This window comes from Chiloscyllium plagiosum, unplaced genomic scaffold (genome assembly GCF_037043375.1).
Source record: "Chiloscyllium plagiosum isolate Xiang-an unplaced genomic scaffold, Cpla_swu_hap1 HiC_scaffold_7, whole genome shotgun sequence".
Taxonomy (NCBI): domain Eukaryota; kingdom Metazoa; phylum Chordata; class Chondrichthyes; order Orectolobiformes; family Hemiscylliidae; genus Chiloscyllium; species Chiloscyllium plagiosum.
The window spans coordinates 88,982,512-89,002,681 of NW_028270145.1; positions in this window are offsets into that span (position 1 = coordinate 88,982,512).

Below are 20,170 nucleotides of genomic sequence, written 5' to 3' on the forward strand. Positions count from 1 at the left end.
ATGTAAAAGATCGTAGTGTACAAATTGAAGTATAATCAAGGTGTTTTCCTGATGTACTGGCCAAAGTACCTCTCATTGATTTCATTACTCTTTGTAAGATCAAATTGACTCCTGCATTAATCTGGAGTGACGTAATAAATACAGTTTCATAAAGTATTTTGTGGACAGTGGAACACTTGGAGATATCCAGAAGACAAAGAAAGTGTCACACATTCAAGTTCTTCCATCATTTTTCAAGAAAGTTATCCATCTGGTTAATAGAGACACACTTTTTATTTAAGATTGCCTTGTTGAGAACTATGAACATCCTGCCTATGTATTTAATTTTTTGTTAAATGATATAATTTTATTTGTAAATTTTTCAATATTGCTTCCAAACTAGTCGTAATAACAAATAAATGGTATTTTTTTTCCCTAACGTTAATTTATTTCAGTAAGGAAATCAGTACGGATAGCTTTTTAGTATAAATTACCACAACTTGCTTGCCAAAATTATAAAATATATGTTAATATATTAATATAATAACTCAAGCTCTGCATACCATAATCATTGTACAATGCAGATCCCCTCCACCTTCTTTGCTCCCCGTCATGTATTGGCTCTTAGTGATTGCTGAAACTCAGCTTGCTTCCGGCAACAAACAGTTAAAGGGAACAGGTTTTGTAAGGTTATCAGAGAAGCATTAATGATATGATGTATGCTGTTACAGATTTAAGCAGCAAGGTACCGCAGAATTTTTCACACGAGATGTCACAGCTTGTATGTGCTAAAATAACACACACCTTCAGCTTCATTACCATCGTGAAGAGATTACACCTACATCGGTGCTGCACCTCAGCCAATTTGCTACAACAAGAGTTGAATTGAAAAATAAGAGTTTAAATTACCAAGCTGGGGTGCTGAGAACTACATAGAAAACACTCTCATAACAAGTATCGTTCTACCTGCATCAGATATTTGGAACAAAACACAGGAAGATGAATGTAATTGTTGGTGGCAAGCTGTAGGATAGGGAAATAGCTTGCAATTAGCTGGTTATTTTACTTCCCAAAGTCAGGTGCTGAATTATTTTTGTGTACAATAAGCTCTGTACTTTATGTACGCCACAATATTTTGCTATAGAATATAGATACAGGTACAGAACTCTGCTTTCAGTTGGGATCTAATTTCACATAATACCATTACTACTATAATAAACACTTCAAATAAGTTTCTGTGTATAAATTACACATTCATATCAAATAACCTTTGGTTCTGAACATAACATGGAAAATTCCCTTAATGCTTATAACTACAGGTAGAATTTAGCTAACATCATTTTTCACTACACTGAGAATATGTTGTAATTACAATGCACTTACTCTGACTCATTGTTTATTGTAGTGAGACAATAGCACAGTTGATATGCTTCTGGATGAATATTAATTTTCAAGGATTCTGTAATGGTAATTATATCATAGCCATTTTCTTCTCTTTGTGTCTTTAGATTATGTTGTTGCAAATGCTGCAGCATTTAGGTAGTGTACCCTTAACTTTGTCCTTTTGAAATAATTCCACATTCAAGACATTCTCAATGATCAGCTTTGTTTCCTCTATGTTCAAGTCTCCCTCACAGTTTTTCTACTTCCTGTTACCAGTTTAATTCCTGTCCAATTTGGCTTACCCACTCAAGATCTCACCCTGCTGACATGCTAGCCAGCCCCAACACACCAGCAAACCTGTCTTTGAGGATATCTGTCTCAATCCTGTTAAGATGTGATCTGTTCAGCTTGCACAGGTCCAACTTTCTCCAAACTGGTTCCAATGATTTGGAGAGTGAAGGCATTGCTCTTTCTGATGAACATCCTAATTTTCCTGCTCAGTGCAATGCCACAGCTATCAAGGATTTTCATTGTTGGGCACGTAGCTTTGATGCTTTCTCCAGTTATTCAGAGTAAAACACCATATGATTAAAGGGTGGCTCTCAGAGTGTATTGTACTGCAATGAACCTCCAGCCTTGACAAGCATGGAAAACTCATGTTGAGGAGGTACCTTATGACTCTCATTGACTCCAATGGAAGAAGTTGTGGCATTCCATATATGCTTGGGCATCATGACGTGGCATTTTGACTCCTACCTCTGCATAACGCCACTATCCCTTCAAATCTGACAATCTTCCTTGGAAGACAAATGACTGTGGGTGTCCCGTACATTTTTTGTATCATGGGTGTGCCTTTGGCTAGAAACCTTTCCCTTAGTAAATGGCTCCACATATGCTGGTGGTTGTCCTGATTCTGGGTTTCCAGATCCTCGTGCTCCTCATCACTCTCTGTGAATATTCCTGGTACACCAGCCACAGGGAGAGCAATTTCTGTGCTTGGATCAATTGAAGATAGTTCCAAGGAACCATTGTGATTGATATCAGAAACGCAGAATCTCCTCTGTAATGTGATCATTCTGCAGTCGCAGCACACACAAATGACATTTAAACATCACTCTTGAAATTTTGGGATATGGGGGTCTCTGACAAGAAAGACAATGGGATCCCACTGCATGGACCATTCACATTGTAGATGTAATTCAGATGTATGCTTCCTGAGCCATTTGTGACCAATATAATAAAGATTGTAAGGGTGGTAAGAAGAATGAGAATCTTTCCCTTCCCATCCCCACCCTAAGATTACCCCAAAAAGACAATATTGCATTTAGATATTATGGTGTGCTTATTTTATGGTCCAAGGTGTGAGGTAAGCAGTTTCTAGAGCTTGTGCACACTGTAAGACCTTGGAAAGTGTTTGCAGATGGTAGAATGTATATGAAACTTTACAGCTTGTTTGAAATTACTTCTTCTTTACAGACATTACTAGAATTAACTTGTAACATTCAACTACATGGTCAAGATTGCTTATGGCCAGAATTGTCAGTTGAACTAGTTGGTCAATGTATAATGTTCACATCAGAATTCTGTGATAACAGATGTCTTTAAGTTGCATTGTGGATCTCATTAATGCAATTGTCCATGAAGACACTGAATTCTCAGAGATATTAAAACAAAACCTACTCCACCCACTCCAAATATGATGGCAACCATTTTTCATTTTTGAAATTCATTTACTGGAATGGGTATGTCGTTGGCTGGGCCAGCATTTATTACCTAGTCCTCACTGCCCTAGAGAAGTTGGTGCTGCTTTCTGCAGTCCATTTCATGTCGATGTCCCATAGTTCTCATAGAGAACAAATTCCAGGATTTTGATCCAATGACACCATGGTGTGGTGCTATATTTAAAAGTCAGGATGGTGAGTATCTTGGAAAGAACTTTACAGGTTTTTGTTTTCTCCTGCTACCCTTATCCTTCTAGATATCAGTGGTTACAAGTTTGAAAGGTGCTGTCTAAGGAGCCTTGGTGAATTTCTGCAGTGCATCTTATGGATGCTACAGACTATTGATTCTGGAATGTCACTGAGGGAGGGAATGGATGCTTATGGATAGGATCCCAGTTGAGAAGACCGCTTCTTGAGTGTTGCTGGAGTGGAATATTCTTTCACAATACTGACCTGTGTATTGTAAATGGTAGACAGGCTTCAGAGAGTCAAGAGTTCTCTCACTGCAAGATTCCTAGTCTCTGAATGTTTTTACCACCACACCACTTATATTGATAGTCCACTTCAGTTTCTGATCAATGATACCACATACGTAGGTTTAGGTTGATAGTGGGGGAACTCAGTCATGATAATGCTCATGAATGTCAAGAAGTGATGCTCATTATCTCATTTTGGAGATGGTCATTGTCTGACACTATTGTAGGGCACTGTTACATGTAACTTGTAAACCCAAGCCTGGATATTGATTCCTCCAGTATTTGAGGAATCATCACGGAATGTCCCCAGTTATCACCACATGTTGAAGACAAGGTCATTGATGAAACAGGTGAATTCTACCTAGGACACCCCTCCGAGAAGTTCCAGTAGAGATGTCTTGGAGCCAAGATGACTAACCTCCTCCTCTAGACAGTTATTTAATCATCATTTAATCATCCATCTGGATGTGGAGGGACTTCAAAGCTTAGGTCTGATACATTAATTGTAGAACCACTTAGCTTTGACTATCTCTTGCTGCTTAGCCTGTTTGGCATGGAAATAGTCCTGTATTGTAGCCTCACCATTTATCACATCATCTTCAGTGGTGCCTGTAGATGTTCCTATTATCTCTCCTGAACTCTTCATTGAAGTAGTGCTGATCCACTGGCTCGATGGTAAGGGGGTAGAGTGGGTGTATGCCTGGTATGAGGTTTCAAATTATATTTGAGTAGAATTCTGCTGCTGCCACTAATGGCCAAGTGCCTAATAGAATGTCTGGCCCTGAGTTTCTGTACCTGTTCAAAATCCATCCCATTCTGTTTGCATGCTGTGATTTGGATGAGTTTGGAAGATGACACCGTTTGTACTCCAAGGAGTGAATTGTAGCCTTAGCATGTCAATATAGGTGAATCCCCAAACCTTGAGTTCCTTTATGTCTTCCCCTCCCTGTTAACCCCATCAGATTTAATTTTCACTGCTTTCCCATCCAATCATTTGTTTAACTCTTCATCTTCCTAGTTTGTCCTCTGATCCCTAGGATTAGAGCTTAGTTCTGCCAAACATTGTAATTCAGTGCCCACCCAATGAAGTTAGAATGGTGGTTACTGTCAATGATTTCTATCTCATCCACAGTATCTCATGCTCTCCCATGTTCTCTTCCTATCCTAATACAATGATTGTGTCCTTCACAATTGCCACCTCCTGTGTTTTCCAGCATGTTGTATCTAATTCCATAATCGATTTCCTCAACTTCCTCACCACAACAAATGCTTCAATAATCCTCCTTTGATTTTCCGTGAACAGAATCCTAGGAGTGACTGTGGCCCACCTTCCAGATGACGTGCACAATAGATTAGATTTCCTACAGTGTGGAAACAGGCCCTTCGGCCCAACAAGTCCACACCGACCCTCCGAAGAATAACCTTTGATTAATGCACCTAACGACAAAGGCCAATTTAGCATGGTCAATTCACCTGACCTGCACATCTTTGGAATGTGGGAGGAAACCGGAGTACCCAGAGGAAGCCCACGCAGATACAGGGAGAATGTGCAAACTCTACACAGGCAGTCACCCAAGGCTGGAATCGAACCTGGGACCCTGGTGCTGTGAGGCAGCAGTGCTAACCACTGAGCCATCATGCCACCCAGGATAGTTGTGACGATGATTAAACAGACCCCTGACTGATATCTTTCCAAGTCCTCAACTGACTTACCATGACTTCCCTAACAGGTTGCATTGGACCAGCAGGACTAACAGTAGCCTGGGCTGTAATGGAACAGAACCCCTGAAACTTACTGTTCCAAGCAGCTAACTGACCATTTTAAAGTTCCTGGACTGATATGGGCGGCACGGTGGCCCAGTGGTTAGCACTGCTGCCTCACAGCGCCTGTAGACCCGGGTTCAATTCCCGACTCAGGCGACTGACTGTGTGGAGTTTGCACATTCTCCCCGTGTCTGCGTGGGTTTCCTCCGGGTGCTCCGGTTTCCTCCCACAGTCCAAAGATGTGCGGGTCAGGTGAATTGGCCATGCTAAATTGCCCCTAGTGATAGGTTAAAGGGGTAAAGGTAGGGGTATGGGTGGGTTGCGCTTCGGCGGGTCGGTGTGGACTTGTTGGGCCGAAGGGCCTGTTTCCACACTGTAAGTAATCTAATCTAATCTAATATCACACAATGCCCTTGATTGACAGTGCTGGTATCCACTGATTGACTACAGTCCCCTTCACTTCATAAAGGCCTACTCCCCTTTGGCTTTGAGATATGTCCATTTGGTTGAAGCACATTCAGTGTGTTGGCTGCATTCACTGCTGGCACATAGTGCAGATGTGACATTGGCATAGCTTGGTTTCATACAGCAATATGTTCTCCACTTTGAGTAATCACTGCTGGCAAACGTGACAAGCTGCCTGGGATTTATGTCTGGACTTGAAGGCAAAGCAAAACACAACTACTGTGAGCCTGCAAGTTCTGAATATTGCTACAATATGCAAAGGAGCAAGGTGAGGATGATGTGAGCATCCAAGTAGCCATAAAGTGAGTGAATGGGTGTTAAGAAGGACAACGAAGAGTTCTGAGTAGCAACATGCTCTGATTCGCAAAATGGGTACCTGTCCATGTCCGTAACCTTTGAGTTGCATTGCAATGTAATGTGTTGGTGAACTATTGAAGTGCTGAATTGCATGTGAGTTGGAGGTGGGCCATGATGAAGTGGTGAGACTGGTACTTGTCTGATGCTAACCTGCTTGGATGAAGGATGGAGATGGTCACTGCCCATGGAATGTGAAATGAGATACTTAAGAATTCTAGACAAGACCATGACCCAGTGAAGGTGCCGGAGAGCTGCAGCCAGTAGATGTCCACTTAGGATTTCATGTTCGGATTTGTCATCATGTAGATTCTGTCCACTGCCTGGGAAAATAACAGCGCACATATAAATGAGACTGGATTAGATAATAATGTGATGTCAACACATGCAAATAGGCTCCTCACTGCTCAGTAGTGAGATTCTCATTTCACAAAATCAGGTTTCTTTTCCTCTTAACTCAAAACTCCTGTTCTTCTGTTCTTGCCATATTTTTGCAGGTGACTTGGTATTGTCCCCATCTTTCAGAACCTGGTAAAATTCTGCTTGATTTTTCCAACCACACAAACTACGTAATAGGATGCAAAAGTGGAACCAAAGTACAACTCAGCACCTTATATTTCCTGAGTCAAAGGATATTGAGAACTCAGACCACTTTCAAATACTTCCATTGTGTTATGCAAAATATCCTAAAGTGGCATTTAGTCAGTACATTGTGTACAGGAGTTGGGAAGTCACGATGCAGCTGTACAGGACATTAGTTAGGCCGCTTTTGGAATATTGCAATAAATTCTGCTGTGGAAGGATGTTGTGAAACTTGAAAGGGTTCAGAAAAAAATTATAAGGAGGTGACAAGAATTGGAACATTTGAGGTATTTGGAGAGGCTGAATGGGTTGAGCCATTTGCCCTGCAGACTGAGGAGTGACATTATAGTAGTTTATAAAATCATGAGAGGAAAGACAAGGTGTATAGCTAAAGGTCTTTTTCACAGGGTAGGGGACGAGTGGCCTAAGGTTTAAGGTGAGGGGGGAAAACATCAAAGGAACCTTTAAGGGAAAACGTTTTCATGCAGAGGGTGGTACATGTATGGAATGAGCTGCCCAATGAAATGGTGGAGGCTGGTACAATCACAACATTTAAAAGGCATCTGGATGGGTATATGAATAGGATAGGTTTGGAGGGATAAGGGCAAAATGCTGGCAAATGGCACTAGATTCATTTAGGATATCTGGTCAGCATGGACAAGTTGGGCCAGAGGGTCTGTTTCCATGTTGTACAACTCTATGATTCTATGAGTTATGACATATGAGAAAAGAACTGCTACTGATAACCCTTGTATGCTATGTGCACATTGTACCGAATTGCTGATCCATATGCAGGGTACATTGGGGTGATAAGCAAATCAGAGGCCACTTTACCACATAGTATAGAGTCATAGAGATGTAGTGCTCGGAAACAGACCCTTCGCTCCAACTCATCCATGCCAACCAAACATCCCAAACTAATCTAGTCCCATTTGCCAGCACTTGGCTCATATCCCTGTCAACCCTTCCTATTCAAATACCCATCCAGATGCCTTTTAAATGCTGTAATTGTACTAGCCTCCACTATTTCCTTTGGCAGCTCATTCCATACTTGCCCTACCCTCTGCGTGAAAATGTTGCCCTTTCGTTCCCTTTTATTTCTTTCCCCTCTCAACCTAAACCTATGTCCTCTAGTTCTGGTCTCCCAACCCAGGGAAAATACTTTGTCTATTTATCCTATCCATGCCCCTCATGATTTTATAAACCTCTATAAGGTCACCCCTCAGCCTCCGGCACCCCAGGGAAAACAGCTGCAGTCTATTCAGCCTCTCCCTATAGCTCGAATCCTCCAACCCTGGCAACATCCTTGTAAATCTTTTCTGAACCTTTCAAGTTTCACAACATCTTTCCGATAGGAAGGAGACCAGAATTGCATGCAATATTCCAAAAGTGGCATAACTAATGCTCTATACAGGCGCAATATGACCTCCCAACTCCTATACTCAATGCTCTGACCAATAAAGGCAAGCATACTAAACACCTTCTTCAGTATCCTATCTACCTACAACTTTACTTTCAAGGAACTATGATCCTGCACTCCAAGGTCTCTTTGTTCAGCAACACTTCCCAGGATCTTACCATTAAGTATAGAAGTCCTGCTCTGATTTGCTTTTCCAAAATGTAGGACCTCGCATTTATCTAAATTAAACTTTATCTGCCACTCCTCAGCCTATTGGCCCATTTGATCAAGATCCCATTGTACTCTGAGGTAGCCTTCTTCACAGTGCACTACACCTCCAATTTTGATATCATCTACAAACTTACTATGCTCACATTCTATGTTCACATCCAAAACATTAATATCAATGACAAAAAGCAGTGGACCCAGCACCGATCCTTGTGGCACACCACTGGTCACAGGCCTCCAGTCTGAAAAGCAACTCTCCATCATCCTCTATCTTCTTCCTTTGAGCTAGTTCTGCATTCAAATGGCTGGTTCTCACTGTATTCCAGGAGATCTAACCTTGCTAACTAGTATCAAATAATTTAAAATTTTACTCTATTATAAGCCACCATTCTATCCCCTGGGGTATGCTATTTCCAGCAGCCTGTCACATTGCCATTGAACTGGATTTTCAAATATACTGTGCTGTAACATATAACACCCCCTGAAATGAGGTAAATTCAGGACCATTCACTTTGTTGTAAAATGAATGATAACGTTTCAACTTTATTTTCGGATTAAACTCAAAATTTAATATGAAGCAATATTTTTTTCATTGAATGCTGTACATCTCTCTGATTCTATGACAATGAATAACTGCTACCTAAAAAGATGTAGAAAATACAATTTTATTGACTTAATTATTTGTCATTTCTTCCCAAGCCGCCTTAAATTTACATTTCAACAAGGTCGAATGTTAAAGTTTTATCTGACTGAGGTCTCCAAAAGCAAAGAGGTTTGCTGATTGCTGTGTAGTTAATTGAAGGTAGGTTGGTCTTTTGGGATTGGTCATCATAGGAGGACATCTAGACAACAAAAAAATAGCCTTTGAAATATTTCTAGTAATTCCTGCAGCTCCATCTGTATTAAGACACAGTTCTTAACACAGAATCCTTGTCCCTTCAAAACACCATCCATATAATATTTGGTCTCCCTCTCATATGTCACACCACCTGGGCTTTACATCTGTCAAACTGCAATGGGAGCTGGCTGGGACAGGCCCCAGCTTGCCAGTCAGGAGATACTGTCACTAAAAATCAAGCAAATGAAGTTGCAAACATGACAAAAAGAGCAGGGTTATAGAAGGCTGCATGACGTGGGGTCACACAACAATGGAGCATAAAAAAGGATTTAATTTCTCCAAATTACAATGCAAAGTAAATACAATGTTCTCATCTTTTTTAGATGTGAGTTAAGCAAGATTTGAGAATGTATAATTTCAAACATACATTCTTGAACTTGCTTGATTTAGGAATATTACCAATATTCTCAGTCTGGGAAAACTGCTGTCAGTTAGGTCCTAAAGAACGCATGGTGAATTTTTTTAGCTACATTTGTGGCATCAGTGAAGCATTAACAAACACCATCAAAATTGCATGGAAACAATATCAGCATTCAAGTGATGAGCATTCTATTGTACTCCAATAAGACAAATTAGAATTTGCTCTGATATTTAAGCTATTCTTTGCAATATAACAAACATGATGGAAGATTGGTTCCAGTTGATAGGCTAAACACAGTTTTTTTTTAAGTTAGAACCCATGGTCACCTTTAACAACCCACATTTGTTGTCAGTGAATTTTTATTCTATTGGCCGTTTTCCGCTCTTGAACAATTCACAGAATAATAATAACAACCTATTGAATAGATATTTGGTACATTAACTTTTATTCTTAACATCTTTAGTAAACCAAAAGGTTTCTTCTCATAGCAACAGAGCACATAAATAAGATGTAACTGCATCAATAATAACTGAAGCATGGAATCAGTGCATTATTCCATAATTGGATATGTATAGCAAGGATGACTTTTTTTTCTGAGGGTTTCACAAGGCAAACACAGCCCATTCTAATTCATTTAATTCAGCAAGGCCATTAAAGATTCATTTCAAGCAGCCCTTCTTCATATGAAAGTTGGAGAGAATCAGGAACTCTCTCCCTGAAATTGAGGTGAGTCAATTTGAACATTTTAAGCCTAAGATTGCCAGTTTTTTGTTAGACATTCAAAGGATATTCAAAGTTATATAAACAAGGTTAATATTGGAGTAAAGATACAATCGGCCAAGATCCAATTGAATGGTGGGACAGACTTGTAAAACAGCCACTTGTTCCATGTATCAAACTAGGTACAAAACATTTCCTGTATGCAGGTCGTTCTGTTATAATGTGTATTTCATCAATGCAAATTCGCTGTAACATGATTGACAAATTGGAAACGCTGTTTCTACAGTGCAAATATTTTAAAAGTGTGTTGGTTGTAGCATGATTACAGTGCCAACACTTTAAGCACTGCTTCTTATGTGATTTTTTCTGTAAATGTTTTTCTATAACAACTTTTCTGTAACTTAGTTTTGCACAAGAACGCAACCATTGCATTATAGAAGAACTCACTGTACTTCACCATTCCAAGTGTTAAGCTCACTCGGATCAATTTTCATTTGTCAGGTGGAAATTGGGATTGCAGAAGTCAAAATGGGTGGCACTCCTTCCAGGTTCAAATAGGATAGGCCAGGAAGATTTTGACACTTGGAAACCCTTTGAATGGGCCAAGCCATATCTGATGCTAATTCCAATGATGCCAGTATTGGTGGGGGACAAAAAATGGAAAGTTGCAAGCATTCAGGTTATTGCTTTGAATGTTTGGAAGTTGACACTCAGAAAGGTAGAGAAGAAAAGAGGGGATTGGAAATGATCACATATTTTAGGTAGGTGTGTGTAGAGTGAGAGTAGAAGCTCATGGTAAGGATAATCCATGTAGGACCTTGAAATACTTCCTCTCCCACAAACAATCCTGGTAAAAGTTAATTCCTTCAAACTTATCTTGATGTCTTCTGGTCACTTAATGGAAATTTTCCATGACTACAACACTGTGGCTGCCCCATGCTACTTCAGAATCAAAGTTTATTCAGGGTAGTAAGGAAACTTAGTCTATTATGGCATCTCCTATACATCTAAATGGAAATCAACAGGGATGTATCGGAGATTTAAGCAGAGCGGAAGATGATCCTGGGTGTTTTGAGGATTATAGAGGTGGTACATTGGCAGGCTGGTACAGTTACAACATCTGGATGGGTATATGAATAGGAAGGGTTTAGAGGGATATGGGCCAAATGCTGGCAAATGGGACTAGATTAGTTTAGGATATCTAGTTGTCAAGTTTGAGTTGGACCGAGGGGTCTGTGCAACTGTATAACACTACCTAAGAGTGAATGTTGTACAAAATATATCTTGAAAGTTTGTACTGAATTTACCTTAATGATATCTTTGATTTGGGTAAAGCTGTGGAATATGAAATTTCCAATTACATTGCTTGGTGCAATATATTGCACCTCATTCCTGATGAAGGGCCTTTGCTGCTCCTTGGATGCTTCCTGACCTGCTGTTCTTTTCCAGCACAACACTGTCGACTCTAATCTCCAGCATCTGCAGTCCTCACTTTCTCCTGGTGCAATACATTGACTACCAGTTAGTAAGAAAGCTATGGAGGAAGAATTATGCAGGGATATTCCAGAGAAATGTAAACACCATGGACTAGTTATAAAGGGAGTTTTAATTATCCCTTTATTGGCAAGTGTAAAGGGTAACAAGGAACAAGTACACATAGATTTTGTTCACGATAATTTCCTGCAGCATTTTGTATCCTATTCAATAAGAAAAGAGAAACTGCTAAACCTGATTCTTGGGCATGAGGTGGACCAAAGAGCTCAGGTGACAGTGGGAGAATATTTAGGGGACAATAATTGCTGCAACATAAGTTTTAGCATGATAGTAGAGATGATATTGGTCAATGCAATCAACTAACAGAAAGTGGACTTCAATGGGTCAAGAATAGAATTGGCCCAGATAGACAGGACCAAAGGTTGCTAGGAGAAATAGTGGCTGAACAATGTTCTATCTTCAAAGGGGAGATGGTATTTTGGTGATGTATCAGAACCAATATTCCCTGTCAGCTGTGAGATTGTGTGTGCGTGTGCAGCCACTCCAACATTCCAGGCACAGTAATCAATGTTGGCTCGTCAATCGTAAAATTGACTATTGTTCTGGAAGACTCTGCAGTGGACAGATCTCAGAGGTCCACATATCCATAAAGAAAATGTTGATCAGATCCCCTAAGTACGTATAGATATTTTTAACTTACATTTCCAAAATGTGTTGTTTTTATAAGGAGCACTGCCACAGGAAAACAGTGAAATTAGATTGAATGACTGAAAAAGTCCTGTGTGAAGCTAGTAGACTGTCAGACATGTAAATTGATGTGGAAACTTCAAGCAGGGAGAGGCTTAACAAGAAGAGATAGAGAGGAGGCAGAATATCTCAGCAGAAAGCCACCCCGATTGCAGACATGTCTATTTTATAATATAGAATGAAAGAGTGAAAAAAAACTGTTTCATTTCTGGACTGGAATGGTCAGATTGAACGCTTTTGTTTGTACCAGCCTCTGTCTGAACATTAGTGTGCTGTGATGATAACAGTTAAACAATTATTCTCTAGTTTCCCCGTATTGACTCCAAGTGATACAATCCAATTACAAACGAAATAGTACAACAAAGGACTCCCTCTCACGCTGTGTGCTGGAATTCAATCAAGATCAAAAGACATCAGAATTATAAAATCTGAACCAATCTGCAAAACTAACAAGGCAACTGTTCACCTGCCAAGCTCAATGCTACCAATAACCTCCACTGTAATAGACACAACATTCAACTACCCATGTTTTGAGAACAATTCAAAGACTGATCCTTACATCTGTGTTTTTTTTTGACATTTATCTTTTAGAACCTAACTCTCATTTCTAGTTTATGTGTGTGTATGTTGTGTTTGTTTTCTTGCATGTAGTAATTAATTAATTCACTTGAATTGTTAATTCAAGAAAGCGTAGTTAAATTAGTTCCTTATTAAACATAACTTCATTCAGGTCTTGGAGAAAGGTACATACCAGTGACCTCATTGCAACCAACTGAGGAGTGGGTGAATAAAGAAGGGGAGCCAATTCCTCCTTCCTTCCCCAGAGTTGAACAGTTTGCGGTATGTAGTCTGGAATAGTGATGAAATGGGCAATCCTCTCAATGGTCTGCTCATAACAATACAAAGGTAGGAATAAGCTTTTGGATGAGAAAGAAAACAGAAATTAATTTAAAGAAGGAAATATAGACTGATGACAGGCATCAGGTAGCAAATACAGTTGAGAAACATGCTGAATCCAATAGGCTCAGAAGAGAGGTGAAAATACAAATCTGACAAAGAGGGATTATGAGAAAACATTGCTAACTAATACTAAAGGAAATTCAAAATTCTTCTATCTGCACATCAATAGTAATGGGGTGGTAAAAAGAAGAGAAGAGACTATTAGAAACCAAAATGGTGGTTTATTGGGGCATGGCTGGCGTGTTACATGAATACTCTGTATCTGTTTTTATCTACAAGGTAGATGCTAACCAAACTGTTGGGACAGAGGAGTAAATGTAGTCACTATAATTGTTCAAAACTGATAAGAAGCAGTTATCACATATTTGTCAGTATTTAGATTTTAAAGGCATCCAGACTGAGTGAGGGGTACCCAAAGAAATTGAAGGAAATGAGAATGAAAATTGTAGCTTCACTGGCAATTACCTTCTAATCTTCCCTGGATTGGGGGTGGGTGCTGAAAGATTGAAAGGATTACCAGCATTATACCCTTGTTTAACCTTGTTTAAAAAGGTTGTAAAGATCAATTCAGCAAGCACAGATCAGTCAGTTTATCTTCAGTATTGTAGAAACATCTAGAAGCGATAATTTGGATTTGAATTAGTAATCATATGGAAAACTATGGACTAATTTGAAAGAATCAGCATGACTTTGTTAAGGAAAAATTGGGCTTGTGGACAAGTGGAGCAGTTGAAGAGGGTGGTGCTGAGTTGGAGGGTTGGATTTGGGATGAGGTGGGGGAAGGGGAGATGAGGAAACTAGTGAAATTGATGTTGATGTCATGTGGTTGGAGAGTCCCAAGGCAGAAGATGAGGTGGCAAGGAATTGGTGGTGGAGGAGGCCCGGGACTTGCATGTCCATGGCGGAGGGGGAGAGGAAGTTGAAGTGGTCAGCCACAGGGCGGTGGGGTTGTTTGATGTGTGTGTCCCAGAGGTGTTCTCTGAAACATTCCACGAGTCAGCATCCTGTCTCCCAATGAGGAGGAGACCACATTGAGAGCAATGGACACAGTAGTTGCGGTGTTTGGATGTGCAGGAAAATCTCTGCCGAATGTGGAAGGATCCTTTGGGGACTTGGATAAAGGTGAGGGGGGAGGTGTGGGCGTGGACTTTAAACCTCTTGTTGTGGCAAGGGAAGGTGCCAGGAGTGGAGGGTGGGTTGGTGTGAGGCTTAGACCTAATGAGATAGTCACAGAGGGAATGGTCTCTGCGGAATGTTAAAAGGGGTGGGGAGGAAAGGGGCACAGTTTCACCTCCATCCATGGCCCTAAAAGATCTTTCTACATCTGGCAGAAATTTTCCTGTGCATCTAAACACCTCATCTACTTTGTCCGTTGCTCTTGATGTGGTCTCCTCTACATTGGGGAGACAGGACATAAACTCACGAAATGTTTTAGAGAACATCTCTGGGACACATGCACCAAACAACTCCACCTCCTTGTGGTCGACCACTTCAACTCCCCCTCCCCCTCCAGGACATGCAAGTCCGGGGTCTCCACCACCACCAGATTCTAGCCACCAGACGCCTGGAGGAAGAATGCCTCATCTTTCTCCTTGGGGCCCCCCCAACCACACAGCATTAACATTGATTTCATCAGTTTCCTAATCTCCCCTCCCCCCACCCCAGATCCAACCCTCCTACTTGGCACCGCCCTCTTGAATTGTCCTCCTGTCCATTTTCTTTCCCATCTATTCACTCCACTTTCCACTCCAACCTATCACCATCACCCCCACACCTGCATCTACCTATCGCCTTTCCAGATACATTCCCCCCCAGCCCCACCCCTCCCTTCTATTTATCTGTCAGCACCCCCACCCCCCCACCACCCCTTTCCTGATGAAGGGCTTATGCCTGAAACATCGATTCTCCAGCTCCTCGGATGCTGCCTGACCTGCTGCGGTTTTCCAGCACCACACTTTTCCACTCTGATCTCCAACATCTGCAGTCCTCACTTTCTCCTCCTGCTTACATAATACACTGGTTAGATCTCAACTGAAGTATTGTGTACAGATTTGGGGACACTGAGAAAGGATGTGAATGCACTTGGATACTGTCCAGAGAGGTTTAAACCAATATTTTTAGCATTGGAACATTTCAGTTATGAGGAAAGAGAAATTGTAACAAAATCCTTGGAGACCCAAAGGCTAAATTGCACAATATTCAGCATGATTTGTAATTCCTTAGATTTGATAGAAGATTTCAAAATTAAGAACGGTCTGGATAGGGTAGATAGAGAGAAACTGTACAGACTCATAAATGGATTGAGAATCAAAGGGCACATTTTGTAAAAGAGGGAAATGAGAGGTGACAAAAAATCATTTTCACACAGTGTGTAGTTACGATGTAGAATGTACTGCTTGGAAGGCATTTGAAAGGGATCATTATTTAATTAGAAACAATATGCAGGGTCTCAGCAAAGGAAGGAGATTCGTATTAAGTCAAAATGCCCAGGCAGCCAGTTCAATCATGATTGACAGAGTCTTCCCAGACTTTAAACAATATGAGCATGGGTGAGAAAGTTGGAAAAATTGTGTGTGATGGCCAGCCAGGACTTTCTTAATGCTGAGAGTGAAATGTCCTATTTTGCAACCATGTTTTGAAAAGTCAGACAAGCAACTCACCAGAGAGTAGTGAGAGACCAATTTATATGTATTAACATGCACAATCATCTGAGTTCTGAGGAAGGGTCACTCAACCCAAATTGCTAACTCTGATTTCTCTGCACAGTTGCTGCCAGAACTGCTCAGCTCTTCCAGCAATTTCTATTTCTGCACTACTATCTCATTGTTTTGTCAATTAGCCTAGTTCTATGGGCAGTTTCCCATTCTCCCACCCACTGGATAGAAACGAGTCAGTGAAAATTCCTGACATGAAAGTCAAAGCATGGAAACTTGAACTCCAGCTGAACTTTTGCTCTTCCAGACTTCCATCTTGGACACCAGTCAGCCAAATCTTGGAATATGCTTCATGCAAGCGATGGTATGGCCATATGATCTTGGCAATTTGCACTGACTAGTTTCACTGCACCCTCTTGACAGATTTCTAATCCACATACAATACAGTTCTGCACTTCAATGCCAGACTTTGGGGTGCACCAGCATCTTTCATCATACTGTCGCTGCAAGGATGCTTTGCTTACAGTAGAGGCACTCTGCTTAGATTAGATTACTGCTTAGATTAGATTACTTACAGTGTGGTAACAGGCCCTTCAGCCCAACAAGTCCACACCGACCCTCCGAAGCGCAACCCACCCAGACCCATTCCCCTACATTTATCCCTGTACCTAACACTACGGGCAATTTAGCATGGCCAATTCACCTGACCTGCACATTTTTGGACTGTGGGAGGAAAACGGAGCACCCGGAGGAAACCCACGCAGACACAGGGAGAATGTGCAAACTCCACCTCCGTCGCCTGAGGTGGGAATTGAACCCGGGTCTCTGGCGCTGTGAGGCAGCAGTGCTAACCACTGTGCCACCGTGCCACCCCTGTGAAAGACAGATTTTGCTTTGGTTTTTGGGAGGCATATGTTTATTAAAAGAATTCATTCACTTTGCACCCACTTCGTGCTCACAACGTCATGGCTTTGTCTTGCCTACTTTGCTTTTTCATCTCTTCAACCATAACTTCAAGACTCACAGTATTTCAGTTATCTTTTGATTGTCATCTTTGTCAGCAGTTGTCAGTCAAGGGAACCTATCCACTCCACCCTCCTCTCTGACCTATGACCTTCATCCCCACCCCCATTCACCCATTGTACTCTTTGCTACCTTCCCCCACCTGCCTCTCTGACCTATCACCTTCAACCCCACCCCCATTCACCTCTTGTACTCTATGCTACTTTCTCCCCACCCCCACTCCTCCTCTCATTTATCTCTCCACTCTGCAGTCACCCGGCCTCTATTCCTGATGAAGGGCATTTGCCTGAAACATCGATTTTCCTGCCCCTCGGATGCTGCCTGACCTGCTGTGCATTTCCAGTACCACTCTAATCTAGACTCTGTTTCCAGCATCTGCAGTCCTTGTTTTTACCATGTTTCTGTATATCACCGATCTCTGTTGATTTCATTACTACATCATGTGCCAGCATTGTGTGCAGCAAAACATACTGCATGTGCTTCAACCAAATGGCCATGTCCCAAAGTCTAAGAGGTCCTCAGTCAGACCAAGGGAGACAGCCTTCAATCAGAATTCCTGGAAATCTAAGTCAAGGGCATCATCTGATATCAATCCAGGAACTTGGACATGGTTGGCAGGTCTGTGAGTTCAGCTCAACTAATCTGGGGAGATGTAAATCAGTTGAAGAGTTGCACAGTTGAAGAGTCCTGGTCAGTCATCAGTCAAAGTTTGCAAGGCATTGGGGAGAATTAGCCATGGGTGTTAGCTGAAAGTCAAAAGGCTACCACTGTAGCAAGGAAATGGGGATGTCCGTTCCGGGATTGGAGGGTGCATATTGGGTTGAAGAGAGGGCAATAATTATGAAAGTGGAAAATTTAACATGTAAGGTTGTGGGAGAGTGAAATGACGGTGCATTTGTGGGTATTGGATACAGAAGGAAAGGTAGTGCTTATTGACAGTCACGCCGTTGCAGCTTTGATGCTGAGTTGGGTGGGAAGGTGGTGGTAATTCTCAGGGGGGTACTGTTGGATGCTGAATTTGTAAGTCAAATTGGCATGTGAGAATGTGTAGAGGCTCAAAACTGATGGGCTGCCCTGGCAGGGATGGTATTTCTTGATTATAGGCCGAGCCTGAGACTTATAGTGCTAAGTGTGACCTCTGTTGCCTTCTATGCTCGCTTGACACTAAATGAACACTGTAAATGGAAAATAGCCTTGACCACACCTGGAGTGGATGGATTCACTGTTTGTTTTCTGTCTGAGCACCAAGGTTCTCCAAGGAGCAACAGCATTAATCAGGTGCTTCCACAGTACAGTTTGAAGTCATCTGTAATGCCTGCAGTGTGCAACAGTGTGCAACAATCAATCCTAACCATGTCATTGGTTACCGAAAATTGAAAATAATCACTTCTGTGAAACACAAGTAATCACAAGGAAACTTAAATGTGATACCTGCAGTCTATAAAGCACAAAGGTAATATAAGATCTTACAGTCTCACCTTGAACTGTAAGTGTTCGTCAACATGTAAAGATGCCTTTCTCTGCTGATATGGAGGTTGGCAGACACATTCTGAGTATCCAACAGTACTTCCAATCTCCTACTATCTTGTTACATCATGATTTGTGTAGCATTTGTCAGTATAAGATTCCTATGTCAAAATTCCTTGTAGAGATATTGCCTGGCCCTCCTTGTATGAGTCCTCCATGCCCCACTTTATGGGGAAGTGTGTTAAACCATCAAGTGATGTTAATGCTAGGTACTAATATTATAGAGGAACTGTTCTGTTTCTTCCATTCTCCACACACTCATTGGAAGCATGACCAAAGGATCCAGTCACAGCAGGAGTTATTGTCACTCTTGCTATGATGCAAGAAAACTGCAGAGAAATTGAGGAGAAACAGATGCACCAGCAATGTTAGGACCAGCCGCAATCTGCAGTGGCTAATGAACAGCATCCACATGAAGAAGTCACAGAACAAAAGATGTCCAAAGTTTATCACCTTCCATACCATTTCCTCCAGAAGTGCAAGATGTAATATCTCTGCAGATTCTAGATGTCTTGAAACACAAATAAAGAATGATTCTAACTCCTGGAGTGGAATCTGAGACATGACGGAATGGGTTGTCATCCTATTCTGCTGAACATCTACCTGGAAGTTGCATCATACTTTTATGCAACTGGCTGCATTCCAAGGAACCACGGGTGACCTGTTTAACAGGTCTCAATTCTCAACCCACAAACATGTTTAGCTGTTATAGGTTGGGCATCCTTGAATGTGTTGCTGGAAAAGTGCAGCATGTCAGGTAGCATCCAAGGAGCAGGAGAATCGGCGTTTCGGGCATGAGCCCTTCTTCAGGCATGAGGAAAGTGTGCCAAGCAGGCTAAGATAAAAGGTAGGGAGGAGGGACTTGGGGGAGGGGCATTAGAAATACGATAGGTGGAAGGAGGTTAAGGTGAGGGTGATAGGCCGGAGTGGGGGTGGGGGCGGAGAAGTCAGGAAGAAGATTGCAGGTTAGGAAGGTGGTGCTGAGTTTGAGGGTTGGGACTGAGACAAGGTGGGGGGAGGGGAAATGAGGAAACTGGAGAAATCTGAGTTCATCTCTTGTGGTTGGAGGGTTCCTAGGCAGGAGATGAGGCGCTCTTCCTCTATCCGTCGTGTTGCTATAGTCTGGCGATGGAGGAGTCCAAGGACCTGCATGTCCTTGGTGGAGTGGGAGGTGGAGTTGAAGTGTTGAGCCACGGAGTGGTTGGATTGGGGTCCGAGTGTCCCAGAGGTGTTCTCTGAAACGTTCCGCAAGTAGGCGGCCTGTCTCCCCAATATAGAGGAGGCCACATCGGGTGCAGCGGATGCAGTAAATAATGTGTGTGGAGGTGCAGGTGAATTTGTGGCGGATATGGAAGTATCCCTTGGGCCCTTGGAGGGAAGTAAGGGGGGAGGTGTGGGCACAAGTTTTGCATTTCTTGCCGTTGCAGGGGAAGGT